Genomic DNA, 25,575 nt, shown 5'->3' with positions numbered 1-25,575 from the left:
TTCCTGAGTACTAACTTGCTAGTAGTTGGCAATGCTAACCTACAGCGTCTATGTGACCGTGTTGTTTCTTTGTCTCCTATGAAGGTGAATAGTTCAATATTCAGTTTTACAAAAATGCATATCTCGTAAATATAGAGGCAAGGGAAGGATAGTAGTTTATGCTTAATAAATAACGGTTTACAAGGTTCAAGTATGTCTACTCCGCAAAGGGTACGGACGCATTTTTTTGAGCCACAAAAGCGCGATCGGCGTGAACCGAGTTGCCCCACATAATTACACCATATCGTAGAATAGACATAATGTATCCGTGATAAACTAATAAGGCACTTTTGAACGAAACAGTTCGCTTAATGCGCCAAAGAGCAAACATGAATTTGTTCATTTTTATACAGACCGTTTCTACGTGTTCTTTCCAACCACAATGTGTGTCGAGTGTCATACCAAGAAAAACAGTGCTAGTTACTTCTTCGACTTGTTGCAAATTATGTTTAACTACAACTTGGTGAATTCTAGATTGATATGATTTAAATAACATAAATTTTGTTTTGTCTACATTAATTTGAAGGTTATTCGATTCTAACCACTCGATAACATCTCGCAGAGCTGTGTTTATCTCATTTTCAAAATTATTTATGTCTGTTCCTTTAATTACTAATGTCGTGTCGTCAGCAAATAATATACAACTATGTTTTGTTGAATCAGGTAAATCGTTAATATAAGCAAGAAATAAAAGGGGGCCTAAGATACTACCTTGCGGGACGCCATAGTTATTTACTTTATAACACGACTGAAAGATAGAACGCTGATCATTAATTACTTTTGCGATTTCCGTGCATTGCTCTCGATTATTTAGGTAGCTTTCAATCCAGGAGTAGGCTGGTCCACGTATTCCGTATTTTTCTAGTTTTTGGAGGAGGCGTTTATGACAAACCGTGTCAAATGCCTTTGACATGTCGAGAAATATTACGCCAACAGGGATACCTTTATCTATGCATTCTGTTATTTGATTGTTGAGTTCGAAACAAGCCAATGTTGTGGATTTATTTTTCCTAAAGCCATTTTGTTCCTGTCGTAGAATACTGTTTTTTGTTAAGAAGTTGTCTAATCTATTGTAATAAGCTTTCTCGTATATTTTTGATATGACGGGAATAAGCGTTATTGGTCTGTAATTATTAAGATTATTTGTCTCCCCTTTTTTAAATACAGGTTTAACTATTGATTTCTTTAATCTAGTCTGGAATGTTCCTTTTTCAAATGACAAATTAATAAGATGAGATAAATGAATTGATAGAGGAAATGCAATTGTTTTTAATATTTTAGTAGGTAATTTATCATAACCAGTTGCTTGTGTATTTCTGAGGGAAAGGATTATTTTATAAATTTCTTGGGGAATAGTGGGGGATAAAAATATAGTGTTCTGTATAGATTTCATAATTTTAGGGGCAGTTGCAGTTTTCTTGGTAGTTGGTTTATTACTAATATCTATAAAGTAGTTGTTAAATTCTTCTGCTATGTCTTGTGGGGCGTGTAATTCTACTTTAGATCTGCTTGTTATGTGATCAATTTCTTTGATAGCTGATTGGTTGAATGTGTTTTTGACAACATTCCACGCTGCTCGGCATTTATTGTTCGAAGATTCAATGTAATTCGAGTTGTAGTTTTTTTGAGAATTCGATAAACATTTTCTCAAAATACGTGAATAGGTAGTGAATTTAGTTTTTGTAATTATATTATTTTCTTTACGATACTGATAGTAGAGTTTTCGTTTTATGGTACAACATTTTTTTAAAGATTTTGTAAGCCAGTGGTTTTTCCTATCTTTATTTGTGGTCTTAACTGTAATGATGGGAAAACAAAGATCATGAAATAGTATTAAGAGATCGTGAAATTGTTGAAATGCATTTTCTAAAAATTCTTCTTCGTATATTTCTGAAAAAGATAGCCTATAGATGCATTCTTTAAATTTTTTGGTATTTTCATCACAGTAGTCCCTTTTAGTAACGAACTTAGCACATTTAAGGGGTTGAATTTTGCTTTTAAATATCACTGTTTGGGCTGTATCGTGGTCGGATAGGCCGAGCGCATGGGTTTCACCCTTAGCATTTTTAATATTGCTAAAAATATGGTCAATACAGTTATCACGGCGTGTAGGTGTATTAATATGACTGTACATATTATAATTGTAGAGTAAATTTAAATAATCCGTAGTAATTTTATTTTCATTTAAAATATTAATATTAAGGTCTCCACATACGACAATCTTTTTATTATTTTTCAATCGTAGAAATCTTAAAAGCTGATCTAAGTGTTCTAGGAACTTAATAACGTTGCTATCAGGAGTTCTGTATAGACATACTACAATAACATTAGTATTAACAATTTCCATTCCACAGCATTCAAATTCTTTCTCGATTGCAAACTTTTTAATGGCTAGGAGTTCCTTATAATTTGTGTTTTTTTTTACTAATATTGTAACTCCCCCACGTTTTTTGCTTTTTCTAGAGAAAAACGAGGCGAGCTCATAGTTGTTGAAATAGAGGTTCGTCTCAGAGCCGGATAGTAAGAACGTCTCTGAAAAGCATAAAATTGTCGGGACATAGCCCTTGCCTTTGAGTTCTTCTATAACTATTTCTATTTCATCTCTTTTTGATAATATACCGGCTATGTTTTGATGTAAGATACAAAGCATGTTATTTAGAGTATTATTATTTAAAACATTATTCACGAAAAAGAGTCTCAGGTGGTGCTGCTGCTATTATCGCTCCAGGTACACAAGACGACGAAGGGGTCGCGGCTAGGTTCGTTAACGTCGCCTGTGAGGTCGCTGTCGGCTTAGTCGGTTGCCCACTGGAACTGGTGATGGTGTCGTTTAGTTTGTGACTTGACTGCGGGGGTGATTTGGATGGAATGTATTCTTCGCCGTTTATAAACAATTTGTTATTACGAATAACTGCATATTTTCCTTGTTTACGTGCATTTACCAGGCATTCTCTAATCTGTTGTCTATTTTTTAGTGCTAACTCGTCTAAGACTTCAGATACGGCATATCCAGTTTTATTAAAGCAGTAAGAATTTTCTATGACATATTTTTTCATTCGTAGACTTATGAGATCTAAGATAATAGGGCGACGGTTACCTTTTTTCCCTATTCGCCTTGCAGATTCTATAAAACCATTAATATTAATATTTAATATGTCCTTGAACATGTTGTCGATGCGTCGATATAGGTCAGCTTCAGTTTCGCCGTAAAATTCGTCGAGACCTTATAACACTAACTGTTTTTGACAAGGTAAGGTATTAGTTCCTTGAATTTTGTTGTACTGCGATTTTAGAATGTTTAATTCCAGTTTAATAGTCTCATTTTCTCGTTGTAGGTTTTTAATTAAAACATTTGTCGATTCAAGCTGCTTAGCTAATGCCTCATGTTGCAATGTTATAGCGTTATTTTTTTGCCGGAATTCAGTTTTCAGGTTCTCAATTGCAGTGTTTATTTCAGATTTTATGAGGCGTTCCATGTCCTTTATAATCATAGTGTTATTTTTTGCAAGTTTTGATTCTAACAAGGATCCGATTTGTTCAATAGTAATTAATTGATTTTGTTGCGATATTAACGGCGGTTTAATATTAGAATAGTTTTCATGTTTGTTGTGTTGCGACTCGAGCTCAAGAAGGGCATCGACTGACATGTTGGTATCATCTAATGAAGTAATATCAAATTGTTTTCGGACCGGTGTGTCATCATTTCTTCGCCGTGTTGTTATATTCATGCACGACTGACACCGCCAGCCGCGCTCAAGGTGCTGTTTATTTTCATTAAAATATGTAGCTGGCATATTGAAACATTCGTAATGATAAACATCTTTACAGGAGATACAGGTCAACACTTCCAGGTGGTTGGTGACAGCAAGGTCACATGCGGGGCAGTGCATTTTAATTTTAATTTGCTGCAATCCTTCTTAGAAAACTTATGATGCGTAAAAGTAGGCCTATTTTTACGGCAAATTGCAATCGCCGAGATGCTCTAATTGTCTTATCAGTAAATGAAGTCGGGCACAGTGAAATGTAGTTGTCTCATTCGCTCTTTAGTGTTATTGCGGCTTCTTGTACCGCGTAGCGCATACGCTGCACTTGTCACACAGTCTCTTTGTTTATAATATGAAATATGTTTAGCAACTAGCTTTAAATGGTTTATCGCAGATTTAACGCACATAAATACTGTATAAGTCTTATTAGATATCTCCAGTTCAGTAAACACTTAACATAATCACTAAAACAGTTATTTTATTTTGAAAATAGTTCGTTACGGAGGTCACAGTGTAGTTGGTTTATAAACTAAAAATTAAAGGTTTTACTCCGTCTTTTTGATTTTAAAAACATTGTCACACACACATAGGTCACTAACACAGTTATTCTAGTTATTGTTGACTTGGAAACTTGCTTTCAACTATTTTTTTAAGTAAAATAAATACAGATCCGATGTTTATGTGGCTAGCAGCGCCCTCTCCTCCTCCCTGAACCATTATCTATGAAAAGGGACGTTATTGTCGATGGCAGTTCCGCCATTATTAAAGATGCTCAGATATAGATACAAAGACAAGCGATGCAGTGCGGCGTAAGCGCTATGAACAATAAGGTCCCTTTTCATATCTATGCCACATTTTTTGTTACCATGTTTGTTCGATTAAATCTAGGGATAAGTAATTTAAGTGCACGCCCCACCGCATATGTAATATACGCAATAATAAACAAAAAAGCGGCCAAGTGCGAGTCGTACTCGCCCATGAAGGGTTCCGTACCATTTATGACGTATTAAAAAAAACTAATTACTAGATCTCGTTCAAACCAATTTTCGGTGGAAGTTTGCATGGTAATCTATATCATATATTTTTTTAGGTTTATCATTCTCTTATTTTAGAAGTTACAGGGGGGGGGGGGACCACATTTTTCCACTTTGCAAGTGTCTCTCGCGCAAACTATTCAGTTTAGAAAAAAATGATATTAGAAACCTCAATATCATTTTTGAAGACCTATCCATAGATATCCCACACGTTATGGTTTTGATGAAATTTTTTTTTTGACTTTAAGTTCTAAGTATGGGGAACCCCCAAAATGAATTGTTTTTTTTTTTTTTCTATTTTTTTGTGAAAATCTTAATGCGGTGCGGTTCATAGAATACATCTACTTACCAAGTTTGAACAGTATTGCTCTGATAGTTTCGGAAAAAAGTGGCTGTGACATAATCGGACAGACAGACGGACATGACGAATCTATAAGGGTTCCGTTTTTTGCCATTTGGCTACGGAACTCTAAAAAGCTGTACTTTAGCAGTATTCGTTTACGTTGCTTCTACAGTGATTCTATAAGTAATTACACATGAAAAAAAAAACTGTTCATTTGCTCTACTTGCTCTCTAAAAACAATTAAAATCGCAGCTGACTATACTTTTAGCAGGACACTTGAACCCCTGTGGCACTAAAACGCGTAATGACAGGGCATTTCATTAAAACGCGACGTCATGTCATGATACTCGTGACATGGCGAATAGGAGTTCGTTTGATTCGACGAGGGTAGTATTTTCCCCCGCGCTTATGGTAAATGCGTATTATAAACGTGAAAACCGTGAAATGAAAAAAAAACTATAATTGAGGGTTCAACTTACACGCACGAGTAACATGACGTATACCTGCATGCCGTTTAGTATATTTTTTCCCCAAATAACATTTTTCTAAAGTAATTGGTCATAAAAGTTGTGTTAGGGCCTGCTCCACAATGTCTAAGTCCTGAATAAAAACAAAAATAAATAATCTGAATAAGTTATGAATACTACTTATTTGCCGAATAAAGTCATCGTTGGCGTTTCACAATCTTTAAATAAGCTTTTACCCACATTCACACGAAGTTGACTGTTAAATTAATAATATTTAAGTTAAAGCAGACAGCTGCGTAACACACAGTGCGATTAAGTGTTTACGTGCATAAAACATGCTAAAAGTTCAATAGAGTAACCTATTAAAGTAGAAAAGACGGAGAACTTCAGTTAAATTGAAGTAAACTCCAAAATAAAACAGTACGCCGTCTGGCCCGATATTTGCATGGCAAACAAATTTGTCCGTCAATTCTGCATGGGTACCCCTCACACCCCTACGAAACGTCGTAACTTCACACCTGTTTACACGCCTCTTACGACCTTTTGAAAGTAAGATGCAAACCCTCCACGTAATACACGTACAAAGGGAAATAGACGGTAATGTATGAGTTTTGTGTAGATTTAAAGTCTTTTTTCTGTGGCAAGCTTGAGACGGATTACGCACGTATGTGTGTAATTTGTACGTCTAAAATATAGCTGCCTATTCGTAAAGCTCAAGAAAAAAAAGGTTTGCTGCCTTAGTTATAAGTTAATTTTAAAATGTCTGTGCACGTACATTTGAGAGTAAATTAAAATGTGTTCTTGCAAGAAAGGATGTATACAAAATATAAACGCGTTTATTATACATCAATATATTACACGAAAATCGTAGAGGTCTCATTGTTTCCCATAAAGTTTTAAGTCATAATGTATTGTTTGTCCGCATTTTCGTTAGCCATAATTTGGTTTTTCTCAGAGACGCGTAACTTTTCAGGATTGTCATAAAACAAACCTAACCTAACCTATCTTTACGATAACCTAAGGAAATTCCCGAAAAGTTAACGGTTTCAGAGTTATGACTAATGATAATATGACTCTCATTACATTATGACTTTCGATAATTATGCGAAAGAACTGGATCCGAAATCGTAGTAAATTTTAAGCTTTATTTTAATCTTAATAAAATTGAATCTGTACTTTCGTCAATATAAAAGAAGCCATTCGGGGATGTTGGGTGGGATCTCACATATATTAAAATGCCAGCCTTATGGGAGCCCTTCCACAGGGCTCTGACCTGGGTGATCTAGCTTAATATAAACATATTGGGCTAGGTCACTCATGTTATGGTTTTTTTTTTAGGTTTTAATTTTTGTTTTGTAGGTAGTTTTAATTTTAGGTTACTTTTTATTCTAAGTTTGTTTTTATTTAAATGTATATTAAAATCGAGAACAGTCAAACAAGTCACTTTGTATTGTATAAAACTTTTTATACAGTGACCACATTTTATTGACGCTTGCTGTACTTAAAATTATACATTTTATCTGCCTGTCGGGTAAAAAGCAGGCATAGAACTTTTATTTGAGGTAAACCTTTATGAAGCGGATTTCGTTCTTCGTTCAATTGAATGGCAAGTTGTGTTTACTGGGAAGGCTTGATTCGCACACCGAGTTCTTAAGCCTTAAGCCTCTTAAAGCTTTTAGTCGTTCAGCTGCTAAGGCTAGGCCCGTCGCAATCAAAATTCGTAACGCTTTGTTGACTGGACTGATTGTGAATTCTCCTTAATCGTACTCATAACCAATAACTTTGTCAGATATAGATATGCATATTTCGAAAAACATTTGTTTCGACCCAAGATAACTTCTTATTTATCAAATTAAAACCTAGCTACACCTAGACTATTAATTTATCTTACTGTAATTACTGCCACTGTCCTTCTAGGTGACAAAAAATAGTCTTTGAAATCGTCCAGTATAATTTTACCCCGTGTTGCAGTATAACTGTGCGTAGTCTAAGATCAATATATAGTGGATTTTCTGTAGTTGTCGTAAAAAGATCTTATTCTTTGAACCTTTATTATTTAGCCTTTTTCCTGAGCTGGTCCCAAGTGGCAGGTCGGCTCACGAACATTTTAATTATAAGGAATTACAAGTCTGTTAAGTTATATTTCTATGGCAGACGGTACTAACAAATATACTCGTCAGGTTAGGTTAGTTCATACTCATACTCGACTCATATCATACGGTAATTCAGTTTTAAGGGCGTACCGTATGATATCAGTGTGTTTTTAAATTATTGACAATTATTTAAAGAATGATATTCGCGTACGCAGACTCAGATAGTTATAGGTACTAAAAAAAACACTGTATGAATACTAAAAACACATATTAAATAATAGGCGTTAAAGCTTAATGTAACTAGAACAAACCTTATCTTAGGTAAATGTAGATTTTGCTCAGTTATTGGCTACTTTTATTAAAATAAAAAAAAAATTTTTTGGCCCATAAACACAGACAGAGTCAGTATCGGTTAGCCAAAGCGAATGGCTCTAGACAAAACTTATTATTCCACGATATTGAAAGCAAGTCTACAACCCGTCACCCGAAAGACGTATTTTAAGCGAACGCTTAAAAACATACAATACAATACAAATACTCTTTATTGCACACCTCAATACAGAAACAGTACAAATAATACAACACATATAGAAGAGGTAAACAACAGGCGGTCTTATCGCTAAAAAGCGATCTCTTCCAGACAACCTTTAGGTAGCGGAATTAAAAATAACACTAACACGAACATAATACGAAGCTATAAATTTAAATCACATGCTAGCAACTTTAGCTATGAATATTTGTTTTAGTCTGCTCGCTTAGATTCAACTAACCGCATTTAGTTCTGGATGAGTTTACTCTGTGGCAATTGATTGAAGTGGAAACTATTCCGCGAAAAGTTAATACAAAAGCGGAAATTGTGTGGCAAATACGATGAAGAGCAGGGACCGGCCCGCTATCCCTTATAAGGGGTTTTGTAAGGGTTTTGCATAAGGCTTAACTCACCATACCCCTTTGCCCGGCGAAACCCTTTCATTTTGCTTTTAAAGCCCTTATATTAAAGCTAACCCTTTTGAGGTATCGGTATCCTAATACCCTTACAAAACCCTTATCATCCGCTCACCAATACCTTGCATATCGCTTATAAGGGTTAGCCTTATAAAGGGCTTCCCTTTCAGCATATAAGCGTGCTAATTTAAATCATCTACCTTGTTCATAAAGCACACATTACTGTAAATCCAATAGTAAGCGATCGTTGTTGGCGGCGGTGTTCTTTGATGTTCGCGTACTTCCGAATGATCGAAGCCGCTGTAGATTAAATACGGTTCAATTTTCAATGGCAAAGAGTCGTGATTGTCTGTTGCTTTGCGCGGATCGAGCGCATCGTCTCGGCGCTATTTTCTTCAGTCTTAGACACGTGCCAATGTTATCATTAGCTCCCGTTGCAAATAATATACTTACTCGCAAGGCTCCGATACCGGTTAAATTTACAAACCATTATCATGTACTTGGCGCGAAACCTTAAAATTTCAGTTTGGTTCGAAAAACCGTTATTTTTAAACCGGTTATTTAGAGAACATTTTCATAAAGTTATTGTCAGATTAACCGGTTAAGAACAATAAAATCTAGTTTATTCCATGCGCGGTGTCTTTGTTTACGGGCCGATCTCTAGTTTCGTACCGATTTATTGTTTTTTTCGTAGAACGTTTTTTGTTCTCTAAAGTTATTTGTGTTTATTTTGATATTTATGTATTTATTCATTATGTGCTTATAAATATGTGTTTATTCATTATATATGTATTGTTTTTTTAATACTATGGCGGCGACAAACACACAAACGGTCCGCCTAATGTTAAGCAGCCACGTAGCCTATGGACGCCTGCAACTCCAGAGGTGTCTCTTGAACTGTGTAATGAAATATACTAGTACTACTATTACTTTTAAGGAACATGTAAGGAATGTAATGAAGGCATAGGCGGAAATGTAAAACCGAGGGAAGGTAATAAATCATGTATGAAAGGGAATGAAATTAGATTATATGTAAATGAACTTTATTGGATAGAAATTAAAGGGATGATATTTTAAAATATGGAACCATAAACTACTTGAATTAAACCAAGACACAAACAAGGGAGTATATCGACGTTTGTAAATACGAGGTGTAACAAAAACAGTGGGGATCCGTTCGACCAAGTTCTAATTCTCAGATCAGAAGCTCCGGGTTTTCGGCCTCGATTTTTACGATACTTGGGCATTGATTTTTGTCCGAGAATTGCTTCACTGAAGTTCAGCCTTTGACCTAGTGGCTTTGGCAGTGGTAGCTGATTTTTCGTTTATTATTTAAGCTTTATTCAATTATTCTCTCAAATATAAAATATATTTGTGTCCAATATTTGCCATTAAGATCTAAACTACCTATGTATCTATCTATTATTATTATTTTACATAAAAACCCATTTTCTAATTGTTAAAATTGTAACAAAATCATTATTTATAATATGCATTCCTTACCAGTGCTGCCATCTGTTAGTGCTAAGTAAAAACTTGTTACTCGATAACGGTGTATTTCGGATGAAATAAAATTAGTCTGCTTGCAACTGTCAACACGAGTTTTATTAGGTTATGTGTCCCAGTGCATTTTTTCACTAAAAGTAACGTAAAAGCGATCAGATTAGTCCAGAATTATTGTTCAGTTGTGCAGTGTTAATTTTGTTAAAATATGGCTTCAAATTTTATCGCGAATGTGCCAAAGTTGAAGGGCCGTGAAAACTACGATGAGTGGGCGTTTGCGGCTGAGAACTTGCTTGTCTTGGAAGGAATGACTGATGTCATTCTAAGCAAAAAAGCGGACGAGGAGAATAAACCGACTACGGCAGCGGCGGCTGCGGCGGCTGAGACGTTAGATGCAAAAGCCAGAGCGAAGCTAGTTTTAACAATAGACCCGACCTTGTACGTCCATATTAAAAGTACGAAGACCACAAAGGAATTATGGGACAAGTTAAGATCAATGTTTGATGATCGAGGTTTTTCCAGAAAAATTACCCTTCTTCGTAATTTAATATCAATTAGGCTGGAGAATTGTGATTCAATGACGTCATACGTAACTCAGGTTGTTGAAACATCCCAGCGGTTGAGAGGTACGGGATTTGACATAAACGAACAATGGATTGGATCGTTACTGTTGGCAGGATTGCCGGACAAGTTTTCGCCAATGATAATGGCGATCGAGCACTCGGGAATTCCTATTGACGCAGATGTTATTAAGTCGAAACTGCTCGATATGGAATCGAGTGAACCGCAGTCTAGCGGAGCGTTTGCCGTAAAAGGTTTTCAGAAGCAGAAACCTGGCAACACTAAAAATGAGTCTATGGCTAGAAATGTCAATGTCAAGTCGTCGAACAAGAAAAATATAACCTGTTACTCATGTCATCAGCCGGGCCACTACAGAAATCAATGTAAAATGATCGACAAAACTGAAAAACGAAAGCAATCAAACGCATTTAGTGCAGTATTTTTGAGTGCAAAATTCAGCGCGTCAGATTTCTACGTGGATTCGGGAGCGAGTTGTAATATGAGTCCGAATAAAGAATGGTTGACAAATGTGTCAAACAATCCTCGAGTCAATGAGATCGTGGTTGCCGACAAAACCGTAATACCAGTCGAATGCAGTGGTGATTTGTGCATCACCACAGAAGCTGAGGGTTTTGAATACGAGATTCCAGTCAAGGACGTATTGTATGTACCGTGTTTGGCAACAAGTTTATTGTCAGTGAGCGAGCTCTTGCGCAAGGGCAATACGGTTTCATTCGAGAAAAACGGATGTCGCATCTTCAACAAAGATAATGTGTTGGTGGCTACAGCGGACTTAGTCGAAGGTGTATATAAGCTGAATGTTCTTAAATCGAACAGCTGTTTTTTGTCTTCGACGACGGCAAGAATTTGGCATCGCAGATATGGTCATATTAATAGTGACGACCTTAAAAAAATGAATGAAGGTGCAGTTACAGGAATGTCAGTGAACGACAAGATAAATATTACCAAAGAAAACTGTGTGGTATGCTGTGAGGCTAAGCAAGCTCGGCTACCATTTTCTCACATTGGTACCAGAAGCACAGAGGTTCTTCAGAGGGTACATATAGACCTATGTGGGCCTATGGAAGCAAAATCTATAGGAGGCTCAAAATACTTTATGCTTTTAGTAGATGACTATAGTAGGATGACTTTTGTTTATTTCTTGAAAACAAAAGATGAAGCTTTTGAACACTTCAAGCAGTTTAAATTGTTGGTTGAAAACCAAACTTCAAAGAAAATTCTGTCCATAAGGACAGACAATGGATTAGAGTTTTGTAATAAAATCTTTGAAAAATATTTACAAGACTCGGGCATAGTACATCAGAAGAGCAACCCATATACAAGTGAACAGAATGGTCTTGTTGAACGACAGAATCGTTCGATTGCAGAGAAGGCTAAAAGTTTGGTGTTTGATGCAGATTTAGACAAAAAGTTTTGGGCAGAGGCCGTTCATACATCTGTGTATTTGAAAAACAGGTCTATAGCATCAGGTTTGAATAACAAAACACCATATGAGATGTGGACGGGGCAAAAGCCAGATGTAAGTAACCTACGTATATTCGGAAGTAAAGTTATGGTTCATGTACCTAAAGAGCGTCGTCTAAAGTGGGATAAGAAAGCAAAGCAGTGTATACTTGTTGGCTATGCTGATAATGTCAAAGGCTATAGAATGTATGATCCTAACAGCAACAATATAATTACAAGTAGGGATGTAATTATAATTGAAGAAGGAATTGAGAAGGAGAACAGCGTGCAGATTGATATTTCAGGTCCTGAAAAGAAGGTGGATTCTGTAGAAGAAGAAGTTCAAACTGAAAAGGAGCATTTTGTCCAGACCCAAATTCATGGTGGACAAGAACTGAATTCCTCAGTTGAATCTGATGAGGCAGAGTTTTTTGAGGTTCCAAGCGTTCCAGATGACCATGAGCCTAACACCAGAGAGGGAAGCGTTTCAGTGACTGAAGAAGCACCAGTTCAAACTACATCCAGTGCCACACCTACCAAAAGAATAATAAAGAAACCAGAGAGATATGGATTCACAAATATGTGTGTGGAATCAAGTCAAAGCTCAATTGAAGGAGGTATTAGTCTCCAGGAAGCTCTGAATGGCCCTGAATCTTCATTTTGGAAGGAGGCTATGAGGGAAGAATTAAATTCTTTTGAAGAGAACAGTGCGTGGGAATTAGTGGACTATCCTGAGAATAGCACAGTGGTTCAGTGTAAGTGGGTGTTCAAAAAGAAAATAGATTTAGAAAATAAAGTGAGATACCGTGCGCGTTTAGTTGCAAAGGGCTTCACCCAAAAGGAAGGTGTCGACTTCCATGAGACATTTTCTCCAGTGCTTAGATACTCCACATTAAGACTCTTATTTGCTCTTGCTGTAAAACTTGATTTAGATGTAAGTCACTTGGATGTAACTACTGCTTTTTTAAATGGGTTTTTGGATGAGACAGTGTACATGAATCGGCCTGTTACTCCTGACTGCAGTGATAAAATTAATAATAAAGTTTTAAAATTGAAAAGGGCTATCTATGGGCTCAAGCAGTCGTCTAGGGCTTGGTATCAAAGAGTAGAGGAGTACTTGCATAGTCTTGGCTATAAGAAATCTAAATTCGAGCCATGTTTGTTCACTAAGTTTGAAGGTGATACTAAAATTATCATAGCTCTGTTTGTTGATGATTTTTTTGTTTTCTCCAACAGTAAATCAGCTACTAATCAATTAGTACAGGAGCTAAGTGTTAATTTTAAGATCAAAAACTTAGGTCAATTAAAACAATGTTTAGGCATGAGGGTCAAGGTCCAAAATGGTATGATAACAGTAGATCAGGAACAGTATGTAACTGAATTGCTTCATAGATTTAATATGATTGACAGTAAGTTAGCTGAAACTCCTATGGAAGTTAATCTACAATGTGAAAAATCAGGAAATGTATGTAAAGATAAGAAATATCCTTATCAACAATTGTTAGGTAGTTTAATGTATCTGTCAGTTTTGACCCGACCTGATATTTCATATAGTGTGAGTTATTTAAGCCAATTTAATAATTGTCACAGTGAAAATCATTGGAAACATGCTAAAAGGATTTTAAAATACTTACACAAAACAAAAAATTATGGTCTTGTGTATAAAAAGGACAATTCATCTCTCGAATGTTTTGTAGATGCTGACTGGGGGTCAGATGTCAATGACCGACGGTCATATTCTGGGTTTTGTTTTACATTGTCAAATAGTGTAATATCCTATGAATGTAGAAAACAAAGAACTGTGTCACTTTCTAGTACTGAATCAGAATTTGTAGCCATGTCAGAAGCATGTAAAGAAGCTATCTACTTAAAAAATCTTATTACTGAAATATTAGGTAGCTGTGATACTATTGTTTTATATAACGACAATCAGAGTGCACAAAAATTGGCTATAAATCCCATGTTTCATAGGCGGTCAAAACATATTGACATTCGCTGTCATTTTGTCCGAGAGGCTGTGGCAAATAAGTTTGTTAAAATTAAGTATATGCCAACAGCTGAAATGCCAGCAGATGTTTTAACAAAAAGTTTGTGTTCTGTTAAACACCATAAATTTGTTAAATTATTAGGCGTTACAGCTGTATAATAAATATAAGTTTGTTTTTTGATTTTGTTAGGTGGTGGTGTTAAAATTGTAACAAAATCATTATTTATAATATGCATTCCTTACCAGTGCTGCCATCTGTTAGTGCTAAGTAAAAACTTGTTACTCGATAACGGTGTATTTCGGATGAAATAAAATTAGTCTGCTTGCAACTGTCAACACGAGTTTTATTACTAATAAGATATTTATCTTTTCTTTCAAACTGAAAATATTGGAAGGAATGGGCAGAAACGGATTGGAATGGAATGAAGTTTCAAAGATTTTTTTTCCATCATCTATCTAGCTAGAAGGCAATCAAGTGAAACGAATAAAGATATATCTACCCAATATATACTACATGTGATTTATTTGCATTAGATAGTATCATATCACTATATTACTACCTTTTTTTAATACCACGACGGTGGCAAACAAGCATGCGGCCCGCCTGATGGTAAGCAGTCACCGTAGCCTATGGACGCATGCAACACCAGCGGTATTAGATGCGCGTTGCCGGCCCTTTAAAAACCTGTACACTCCTTTTTGAAGAGCCCCATACTGTAGCCCCTCGGGAAAACCTCAGCAGGAAGCTCATTTCACAGCCGAAGCGTTCGCGGCAGGAAATTCCTCTTAAACCGCACAGTACGCGACCAATTAGGTTCTAGGGTGTGAGGATGAACACCCTGCGAGCGAGCGGTGCGGTGATAGAAAGCGGCCATTGGTAGAACACACACAAGGAGGCAAAGTCTCTCCTTAGACTTAAAGGTTCAGTACCGCCTCTGAGTTTGGGATCGTCGACGATTCGTACGTACAGCGCGCCTTTGGACTGAGTCGAATGGTCCAAGCTAGCATGCAGGTACTCCTGCCCAAAGGTGACAGCAATACTCCATATGGGGACTGCAATTTATATAGCAGCAGTTGTAAAGTATCGTCTCGCTTTATTGAGCACACCGAGTTTTTTGGATGCCAGGTGGCTACGGAATTGGACATCACTGGAAATGTCGACACCGAGGATCCCAATACTCCCTGACATGGCAAGGGCTGAGCCTTGGAACTGTGGGACCACAGTAATTGGGGTTTTCTTAGCGGTAAACGCGCAAACTTGTCTCTTGGTGGGGTTAAATCGGACTAGATTGTCCCAACCCTACACCGAAACTGGATAGAGTGGTTTCAATGTCCGACACAAGCTTTTCACGACTCTCCAGCACCACAGAACGAGGGATGTTGGCACGGCCTGTGTAATAGGCATCCCCTACTGTCATCTGCATTGCATAGCAATGAATGTCGTCGTTAGACAACATATGTCATTGATGTGCAGCAAAAACAGCGTTGGGGATAGCACAGAACCTTGCGGAACGCCAGCGTTAATGTCCATGCTATCGGAGCAGCTTCCGTCTACTACGGCTCGTATGCGTCTGCCGGAAAAAAAAGCTAGCGATCCATTTGCATAGTCCCTGCAGCAGTCCATAAGATGGTAACTTCGATAGGAGACCCCTACGCCAGACCCTATCGAACGCCTTCGCTATATCTAGGCTAACTGCCAATGCCTCACCTTGACTCTCAATGGCCTAAGCTCAGCGGTGTGTGAGATACAATAGAAGATCACCAGTCGAGCGACCGTGACGGAAACCATACTGGCGGTCGCTGATCAGGTCGTGTTCTTCTAGGTATCTCAGCAGCTTTGCGTTAATTATACGCACCATGACCTTTGAGAGAAGAAAGGTAATAGCGATAGGCCTGTATCTCGATGGGTCCGATCTGTCGCCCTTTTTAAGCACAGGGTGCACAAGGGCCGTCTTCCACGAAGATGGAACATGCCGTTTCTTGCTAGAGAGTGTGAAAAGGCGCGCCATCACGGGACACAACTCAGGAGCACATTGCTTAAGCACAATCGCTGGTATGCCGTCTGGCCCGCTCGACTTATGAGCGACGGCGATAGCAACTCCCGCCGAATATCCCTCTGCGTGAATGAGATCTCTGGCATGGAATATACGCACCGTGGGATGGTGGGCGGCACGGCGCAACCGTCGTCGGTTAGGGTCGAGCTTGAGGCAAAAATAGTAGCAAACCAAGAAGATTGGCTTTCTCCTTTGCACTGTGGGCCAGATGACCATCAGCTTTTCGCAGTGGTTTATTTGTTTATTTGTTTATTTATTAATTCAGTTTACAATTGCACCTTAACAGCTAAAGCCACAGCGGCACAAATTGGGAGACAGTAATTGAGTACAAAAGTATCTACATAATCACATTATATAATACTACTTACAGGCATCTCTCGCTCTATCACTCTCTTACACTCAGTCATCAGTCGTCCGATTGCACTCACAAATAAGTCACACTCCGGGTGTGCCTCGAGCACGGAGTTGAGTAGAGCGTGCGCGCGCGCGACCGGCGCCTGTGCGTGCGCCCGCGTGCGCGCGCCGCGTTCCGCTAACAGCGGGTGACGCCGCGCGCGCGAGTGTATTGGTTAGGAACAAATAATCGCATGAAGGCCTCGACAAGGGCTACGCTATCAATTGTGTTTCTAATCACACCGATTGAGAATTTTGCTAAAGAGAGCAACCTACGTAACTGGAGCGAGTCGTACCCTAGATGTCCCTGCAGAAATAGAGTAGGGTACATGTACGGATAATAGGTGTGTATCTTTTTGTATAACGCCCTGAGATATGACTTCTGAACTTGCTCCAACATAAGTATATATTTACTTTCATGCGGACTCCACACCACTGCATTCGTTTCGACTATGCTGCGTACGAGTGCCGCATACAACACGCATGTGGCTTCCACAGTCAGAGGCGCCGAATTACGCAGAACGAAACCCAGTCTTTTATACGCAGTTTTAGCCACGGTCTGTACATGTTCGCGAAACGTGATATCTGAGTCAAACAGTACTCCTAAATCGCGTACCTGCTCCGTGCGCTGCGTGGTGGTAAGGACGACTGACAAAAATTTCCCTCGGCAGCTTTGGCAAGCGACCAGAACGCGCGACTCCCAGTGGGGTAACTCGCTAGTTTCTCACCAATTCTGTCGACGAAATCGTATTTAGCCCTGGCAATGGCCCTCTTATGACCATATACCTATGAGTACTTAACCGTGACAAAGTGGATTTCCGATGAAGAAAAATTTATTTTGCCGTACTTAAACCATGAGCGCGAAACCTTCTTCATTAACGTTTTACAGATACTTAGGCTCTCAGCATACGGAGCGTAAGCGTAAGAAACGCGTAAGCGTATCGCAATACGCGCGTAGAACGAGATGGTATAAGTCACAATTTTTCAGACGGAAAATGAAGTTGTTCATGTGATAAAATTAAAATCTGCGTTCTCTCTAGGATAATTTTACTGTAACTGAGCTTGCTGTGTTCTAATATAATATAAATTATGCACTTCTTTATAAAAATGCACTTATTCGCAAATAGTAGTTTTTTTAATAACCTACTCAATGCCAAGCTATTTTAGGTAGGAGGGAAATGAGTTTTTACTTGTTTTTTTATTTAAGTTATATGGTTTAGTTTATCAAATTATAATTTTTACGTAAACATACTTTAAAAAAATAACCACTTGTATAAAATAGTAATGTTATTAACTTGATTCGGGCTCGGACACCAAATCGGCACGAAACGAGAGAATGCTATGCCCTATGCGGCACACGGCCGTCTCATCGCTCCCCCAATAAAACGGTTTATTAAGGTTACAATAAAGTTCTTAAAATGTTCGCGTTCTTCTGACATTTCGGTGTAAAACCGAAATAAACCGGTTTTAACCGGTATCTTTTAAACCGTTTCCGAGTTTTCTTACTCGGACAGAAGTGACCCTAATTGTTATTATTGTTGTTTACGCCGTTGCTACTACCTATTAGAAATATGCAGTCAAGCGTGAGTCGGACTTACTTGTGTACTATTCTGTTAAACTTTAGAGAAAAGTCATATTTAATTAAATATATATGACTTGTAGACCTTGTTTTATTTTAATCAGTTCACACTTGTCAGCCAGTAGGTACAATTAAGTTTAAAAAGTCGCCTAGTTTCGTAAGTGCAATCGGACTCATCACTCAGCAATACGATGCACGGCAACGGCTACTATACTAGTAATTGTAGTCGTACTAGTATATAGTAGATGGTAAGCGAACAAAATTATTTAAAAACCCTTCCCTAGGAACGTATTTTCTTTCCTTTTCATACACTAGCGTAGATATATACTAATTCTGCCTCTTTCACGCAACGCTCAACTACGACATTACTATAGGGAAAGCTTTATAAAAAGCGCTTAATGATAAGGGTAACCCTTATTAAGGGATTGCAAGGCATATAGGATAGCAGTAAGCAATTGCAAAGGGCTAGCTTTATTTTTTGCTAAGTTTTCGGTAAGGGCTAGTCAAATATATGGGCTTGCAGTTCAAACTGGACAGTCTTTCAATGTGTTAGCCATGTTTATGGGACGCCCATTGAAAGGCTTTTATCGCGGAAAGGGTTGTCGGGGCCCTGATGAAGAGGGTTGTTGGTGTTGTTACACAGAATACTGGAAAACACTGTTACGGCCAAAAGTCAAAAAGAAGAGTTCTGTACCCCTAGTGTACATTTATTCGATAGCGAAACGTGACGTACGCGTTTGCGTTAAGTCTCATTTTGTATGGGATTTAGACGCAGCGCGCCAAGCGGGACGATTTGGTAACTCAAAATCCCATACAAAATGAGACTTAACGCAAACGCGTACGTCACGTTACGCCATCGAATAAAATACTGATTTTAGCAGTTTAAGTACGTAAGTTTTGTTGGTAGGGTGTGTCGTGCGTGTAATCCGCTTCAGTGTCAAAGCTATGAGCGAAAGCTGGAAATAATGATATATTTATTTATTTAAAACTATGAAGATAGGCCAAGCAATAAGAAGGTATAGAAGGAAATGCTTGGAACACAACTTTTGACTCCGTAACTTTGTTTGGACTAGTTAGGAGGTGAATATATCAAACGTCCCCGGCCGTAGCCCTTGACCTGGGAGAGAGGGGGGTTTGAAGGTCCCATTTTTTTGGTTTTTCACTTATATCTTGGAAACTTTGCGTCTTCGTGACACAACTACTTTCACAAAACAAAAGCTTTCAAGAGTAACAACCCTGGGTGGATTGACAAGAACGCAATGGAACCGCACAGTGGAATCAATTAAACACAAGCGACACAAATATAATGGTTTTTGTTTTCTCTACATCCCTAGAACATTGTGTGCTGTGATACTATGTCGCGCGCGATATAGACTCACTTTTGCTACCATATAATTGTAATAGTTCGTCTCAAAACGTCTCATGTAACATTTTTCCGTGTTAATGAAAATGGAAAATGTATTTCTTGGAAGATTATGTTACATTTGCAGTGGCGAAGAATAAACATGTTACAATAAAATACACTTATTTATTAGCAGCCCGTAAAATTAAATTTAATTAATTAACGCACATAATGATTTGTATTGCGTATCACAAAGTGAACCAAATATACATCATAGGATTCAAATATTTTAGATTTGCAGGATTGGAATGAATTCGCGAATATTTTCGTTAGAATCCTTCTTTCAACAGGCAATTAGGCAGTCTTCCGTGGATAATCTTACGTATACCACTATCTATCTTAAAGGACTTTGCAAACGAGGGCAGGCCACATGGGAAGCGGTCAACGGCTACACAAGTCAGGCTTTGCGAAGCCGACCTTTGAGTGTCATGTTTACACGGGTACGATCGTCTGCTGTTAACTGGGAGTTAAAAACTGTCAGCTATGAAAACAGTCACTAGTACCACTAGTAGTTACAAGTAGTAGTAGGTAGTAAATCGGGCGACATTAGTACTGGAGTGACGCGATAGATGGCGCTGCTGGTTGATAAATTCACTTAAATAGGGCTGAGTTATAAGGATGTTTGTTTGTTTGTTTGTTTCTTTATTTGCTATTATAAGAGACAAGTACAAGTATCATGCAAAATTTTATACAATAAAATAAACTTAGCCTGAATCATGCGTAACATTCAAAATGAAATTTAAAATAACATTTGACAAAAGACTGATAAATATCCTAACTAACCTAAGGATGTCACATTTAAAAATAATTCCCAATTGTCCCATATACCTGTAATATTTGGATTTCAAGTCCACTTCTACTCGTTCCGTCCATGTGCAATTCACTATTAAGAATAAACGAATAGTTACCTACATGGTTTAATATTCCATTAATTCTCAGGACATGTTGGTGAAAAACTAAAGTAAAAATAAGTTACAACTAACGTACAAAGAAAAAACGTATTTAACCGATTTGCAAGACCGACATGATTCCATAGGACCTCCGTCAATAAAGTTTTGTAGGAGCTCTAAAAATTTGATTTAGCAACGTATATAAAAACAGTAAACATTGGCAAATAATTCCGTAAACATAATGAACCCTGATTTATAGCCGAAAAATTCCTTTCGCTTATAACGCCACATAAATCATGTTCAGTTACTAGTTAAAAATAAAAAATGAAAATAGAGATAAGGCAGGTTAATCAGAGAATTAGTTTATTTAATATCGCGACACCAAACATACGAAGATACGAATCTCACAGGTATAACCCTCCACACGCCTTCCTGCAATTATTTCGGTGACGTGTGAAAAACGTATAAAAAGCATCCTATGTTTGCCCTACCCTGCTACCTTGCACACGTCTGAGACCCTCGTATTTGCATTCTGCAGATGCACTTTTATTGCACATTTCTCGGCTTCTTCGCGTCAAGAAACGCCGAATGCGTGTTGCAAAGCCAAATATGAAATGAAAGCTGAATCTGAGAAGTTTCTAGAGGGGGCTAACGTAATATTGTAGTTTTATACAGGGTGTAATGAAATTAGTAATCCGTTTAAGGGCATATTGAGCACCGTATTCTGAGTAGAAAAAAGTAGAGAAAAAACTTTTTGAAGCGAATAAATTTTTTTTCTATGGGTCAGGTCGTCTAAGTCGGCCATCCCTCCATACATTTTTTTTTCTTTCTACTGTTTCATAATCAGAACACGAAACCACCAACACGCCTTAACTCTACAAGCCCTAACTTCGAAAACTCTACACCATAGTCAAAATATGAGCCATACTTATATTTCATAATTCATATTTGGGCTAGCTAGTCATGATCTGTGTTATTCTCAGGTTTGGGGATATAAGTTTCATTATTTAATAATTAATAAATAATAAAACATATTTGGGGACAATCCTACAGACATCGACCTAGCCCTAGCAAAGCTGGTACTAGGCGACAATATACATACGTATATAGATAAATACATGCTTATATACATAGAAAACACCCATGACTCCCGAACAAATATCTGTGTTTATCACACAAATAAATGCCCTTACCGGGATTCGAACCCGGGACCATCGGCTTCATAGGCAGGGCCACTACCCACTAGACCAGACCGGTCGTTAGGAGAGATCTATACAGGCGCGGATACAAGGGGGGGGGCCATAGGGGCAATGCCCCCCCCCCCTAAAACCCTGGCTCTCACATTACTAAATTGAGTAAATTTTTTTTTTACCTTATTTTCTGTGCAAAAATATATGATTTTCTCAAAATGCCCCCCCCCCTAAGCCAAATCTTGTATCCGCGCCTGGATCTATACTCGTGATCTTCCATAATACTGTTATGACTATCCCCGGGCTTGCAAGCGTCAAGCATCTATAAATTATGAACTGGCTGCCATCTCGAACTTCGCCAAACCCGGACAAAGATTCAAAAAAACCCGGACATTTGGCGTAAATCGCATTTTTTCCCCGGACAGTTCCGAAAATAATATTTTAAAAAAACAACACCTTTAATTTTACATGTAGTTTTAACGTGCTACCTTACATGAGAAGTGTCCGGGTTTTCCCCGGAAACTTCTTGACCCCCCCCACGGACGGCCTCCAAACTAGGACAAATCCGGGAAAACCCGGACGGATGGCAGCCCTAACTATGCCCATTGGTTGACTGGTAGAGAATGCCTTAAGGCATTAAGTCCGCCATTTATACCTTCATGTATTGTGCAATAAAGATCAAATAAATAAATAAACTATGACAACTATTTCCTCGGACAATCCTTGTGGTTCTATGCATAGAAATATTTTTCCTATAAACTAAAAATACTTTATATAAAACGGAGGGAGTCATCTTACGAAAATAAATTGATATTGTCTCACCTATTGAAACCGAATACGCAATATTGTTTCGTAACATACCTAATATAAGGTGATCGGTATATCAATTTCATTGATCACACGTGTAAACCACTTACTTCCACTAGACAGAGCATATAAGAAATATTGTAATCGCGAATAATAATGTATTTTAAAAATTACATTTTTATTCTTTTGTTACATTTTTATCTTTATCTTTATTCCACATTTTAATGACGATTCGAAATCGTGTACCTTGACAACAATTTTAAATTTGACTTCATTTGTATTCAATTTTGACACCTTTTTCTTTATAGATGACGATACTTATTGGGAGAGATAATTAATTTATTTTTTAGTATGAAATGTTTGACAATCATGATGAGAAGAGAAACATAATTTTGACATTGATGCAAAATTGTGTAATTTTTATCATCAAATAAATAAATCTAATCTAAGGGACGAGGCCTTTGCCCAGCAGTGGGACAGTATGGGCTCATAATAATAATAATAATAAGCCCCCAGGGCAGCTTGTGGCGAGCTGAATGGGAAGTGACGTCCCTTGGGTCCCATGCCCCCGAGAGTCGGACAGGCCCCTCTCTCCGGCTAGCCTTGATTGGTCGGCTGGAGTGAACACTGAGCAGGTGCCGCAGGACTCTCACCTCTGGCTTGCCTTTACCGGCCGTCCAGAGTGGGGTGTCAGAGCTATATGCTCGCAAGGTGGAAGTGAAATATGCATAAGACGCGAGTGGGCACAGTGGCTGCTGACAGCCACTGGGTAGAAAGCGGCGCACACCTCTCCACACCCTGAGCCGCTCACGCAATGTTGTCCCCTTGTCGCTCTGTGCGAGCGGCCGTTTTCGGGGACCCATATTGTGAGTTGGCGAGTCACCTGTCCATTTTTTCGTGTTTTTATAACATATGATCAGGGCAGGTGTCATAGTCACCTCCATAGTCTCGGTTACCAGTCAACTAGCAACTCAACCCAATAGCCTGGTTTCTTTTCGTACCTTTTTCTTACAATAGTCCTACACTAACCGGGGCTTGTCCTTGGGTGCACTGCTATAGTGTGAACAGGGATAATCGTCAGTTGGTGTCACATTACTTGAGTAAATTGTCTTATTACAAGGGGCCTCTACGTGTTGGCTTCGGCCCCACGCACGCCTTCAAAATGCCCGGGACCCTATGGTCCCGAGAATTTGTAAGAGGCATACAAATAATAATAATAATAAGGGACGAGGAAGCGACAGCTCAGTTAAGTTTCGAACATGTTTGCAACCAGGGATAAACATTGGCTAATCAAATGTAAAATATATTTACCATAAAGAATTCTGAGCTTTAACATTAAAAAAGCTCAACTTTATGCAGAGTTGCTTTGTACTTTTGTAGTCAATCAATCGTTACTGATGTCGCACAAACGGCCCGATTCGAAGAATGATTAAGATACGTTTAAGATCTAGGAGAGATCTTTAAAAGATCGATAACCAAACGACATCTCAAAATTGACGTTATTTCGATTCCGCTGTGATCCCAATAAGATCTATCTACAACATTTCTAACGTCAAAGTGACATTGGTTGCCCGAATCGAGCTGCTTCTGCAATTCTACGTCATACAAACGATATCTAAATGAGAACTTATCTAAACCAGAACTCAGCGTTATCGTATCTCATTCTTCGAATCGGGCCGTAATTCTTTAATGCTAAATCAGCCAAAGCCTGTTTTTTCATGGACGCTAATACGACATCTACGGGCTGAGATCTTGACACTGAGTCTGTACAACATCGGAAATAGCTGAACCTTCCGTCCATTTTTAGAGTGTCTGCATATGGAATGAGGCTCGCCCGAGTTTCTGGAGCTGTCATATCGGTGGAAAATACGACGTCTGTCTAGCGATATTAGTATAAAGTATCAAATGTATCAAAAATGTGTCTAAAGACAAATAATTTTCAATTTGCTAGACATAGTTTTTGGTGTAGGTGTTTCTTAGAGTTGTTTCACACGTACAACAACCACAATACGTGGTCGGGCGCATATTTTGTCCTGAACACATGAGTTGACAAATGTAACATAGAAATGGTTATCATGATAATACCTAGTTAGGAAATGGCTCAAATGGGTCTCTATTGGTTCCCATAAATTTTTAGTTCCGATTTTCTCAGTCCATAAAGTTTTCTACCATAATTTTTATTAGTCATTTTGTTAATAGTCATAAAATTAAACGACATAAATTGTAGATCCGATTTTTGCAGGTCATCATTATTGTTAGTCATAATATTTGTCGGTCATAATATTCAAAGCTCAGATTCTATATCATTACATAATGTAGAAGGTAATAAACTTGTTTATAATAATTGTCGTAAGGTCTATTTTCGCAAGGTATAATTATTTTCGCTCTGAGAGACACAAGGTAACTAATGAACCTACCTGGGGAAACATGATTTTTTGTTTGGTTTACTGACTTTACCTCCGTTTCCTATATTTCATGTAACTTATTAATCCATTTCGTGCCGCCAACGAGTCGACGGAGCCCCGCTTCGCGGGACTCCTATTTTCGCTCTGAGGGACACAAGGTAACTAACGAACCTACCTGGGGAAACATGATTTTTTGTTTGGCTTACTGACTTTACCTCCGTTTCCTATATTTCATGTAACTTATTAATACATTTCGTGCCGCCAACGAGTCGACGGAGCCCCGCTTCGCGGGACTCCTATTTTCGCTCTGACGGACACAAGGTAACTAACGAACCTACCTGGGGAAACATGATTTTTTGTTTGATGATTTTTTGTTTAGTAATTAAAGCTATATGAATAATAACCATTAGTCCGTTAAAATGTATGCCTTAAAATATTTCTGAATAATAATGCATAGGCCTTAGAATGTTATACTAATCAATTTTATAACTTTTGCGATTATAGTATTTAATATTATAGAATGATAATGTTCGAACTATTAAACGTTATGCTTAGCAAAAATTATGACTATTGATCTTTATGTTCTTTAATTATATGGATATCAATTTCTGACTATCGAAATTCGGAACAATAAGAATATGGGAAAGAAAGGGAT

At 38.0% G+C, this 25,575-nt stretch overlaps 1 protein-coding gene across 9 annotated transcripts in view; it reads right to left on the bottom strand.

Annotated features, from left to right (window-relative positions):
* Positions 1-25,575, bottom strand: part of LOC133522589 (liprin-alpha-1) — a 282,899-nt gene that overhangs the window by 74,919 nt on the left and 182,405 nt on the right. The window lies entirely within an intron of this gene.

Source organism: Cydia pomonella, chromosome 11 (assembly GCF_033807575.1).
Source record: "Cydia pomonella isolate Wapato2018A chromosome 11, ilCydPomo1, whole genome shotgun sequence".
In the NCBI taxonomy this organism is placed as follows: domain Eukaryota; kingdom Metazoa; phylum Arthropoda; class Insecta; order Lepidoptera; family Tortricidae; genus Cydia; species Cydia pomonella.
The sequence above is the reverse complement of the archived record's forward strand: the minus strand, read 5'-3'. Positions and strand labels throughout refer to the sequence as shown.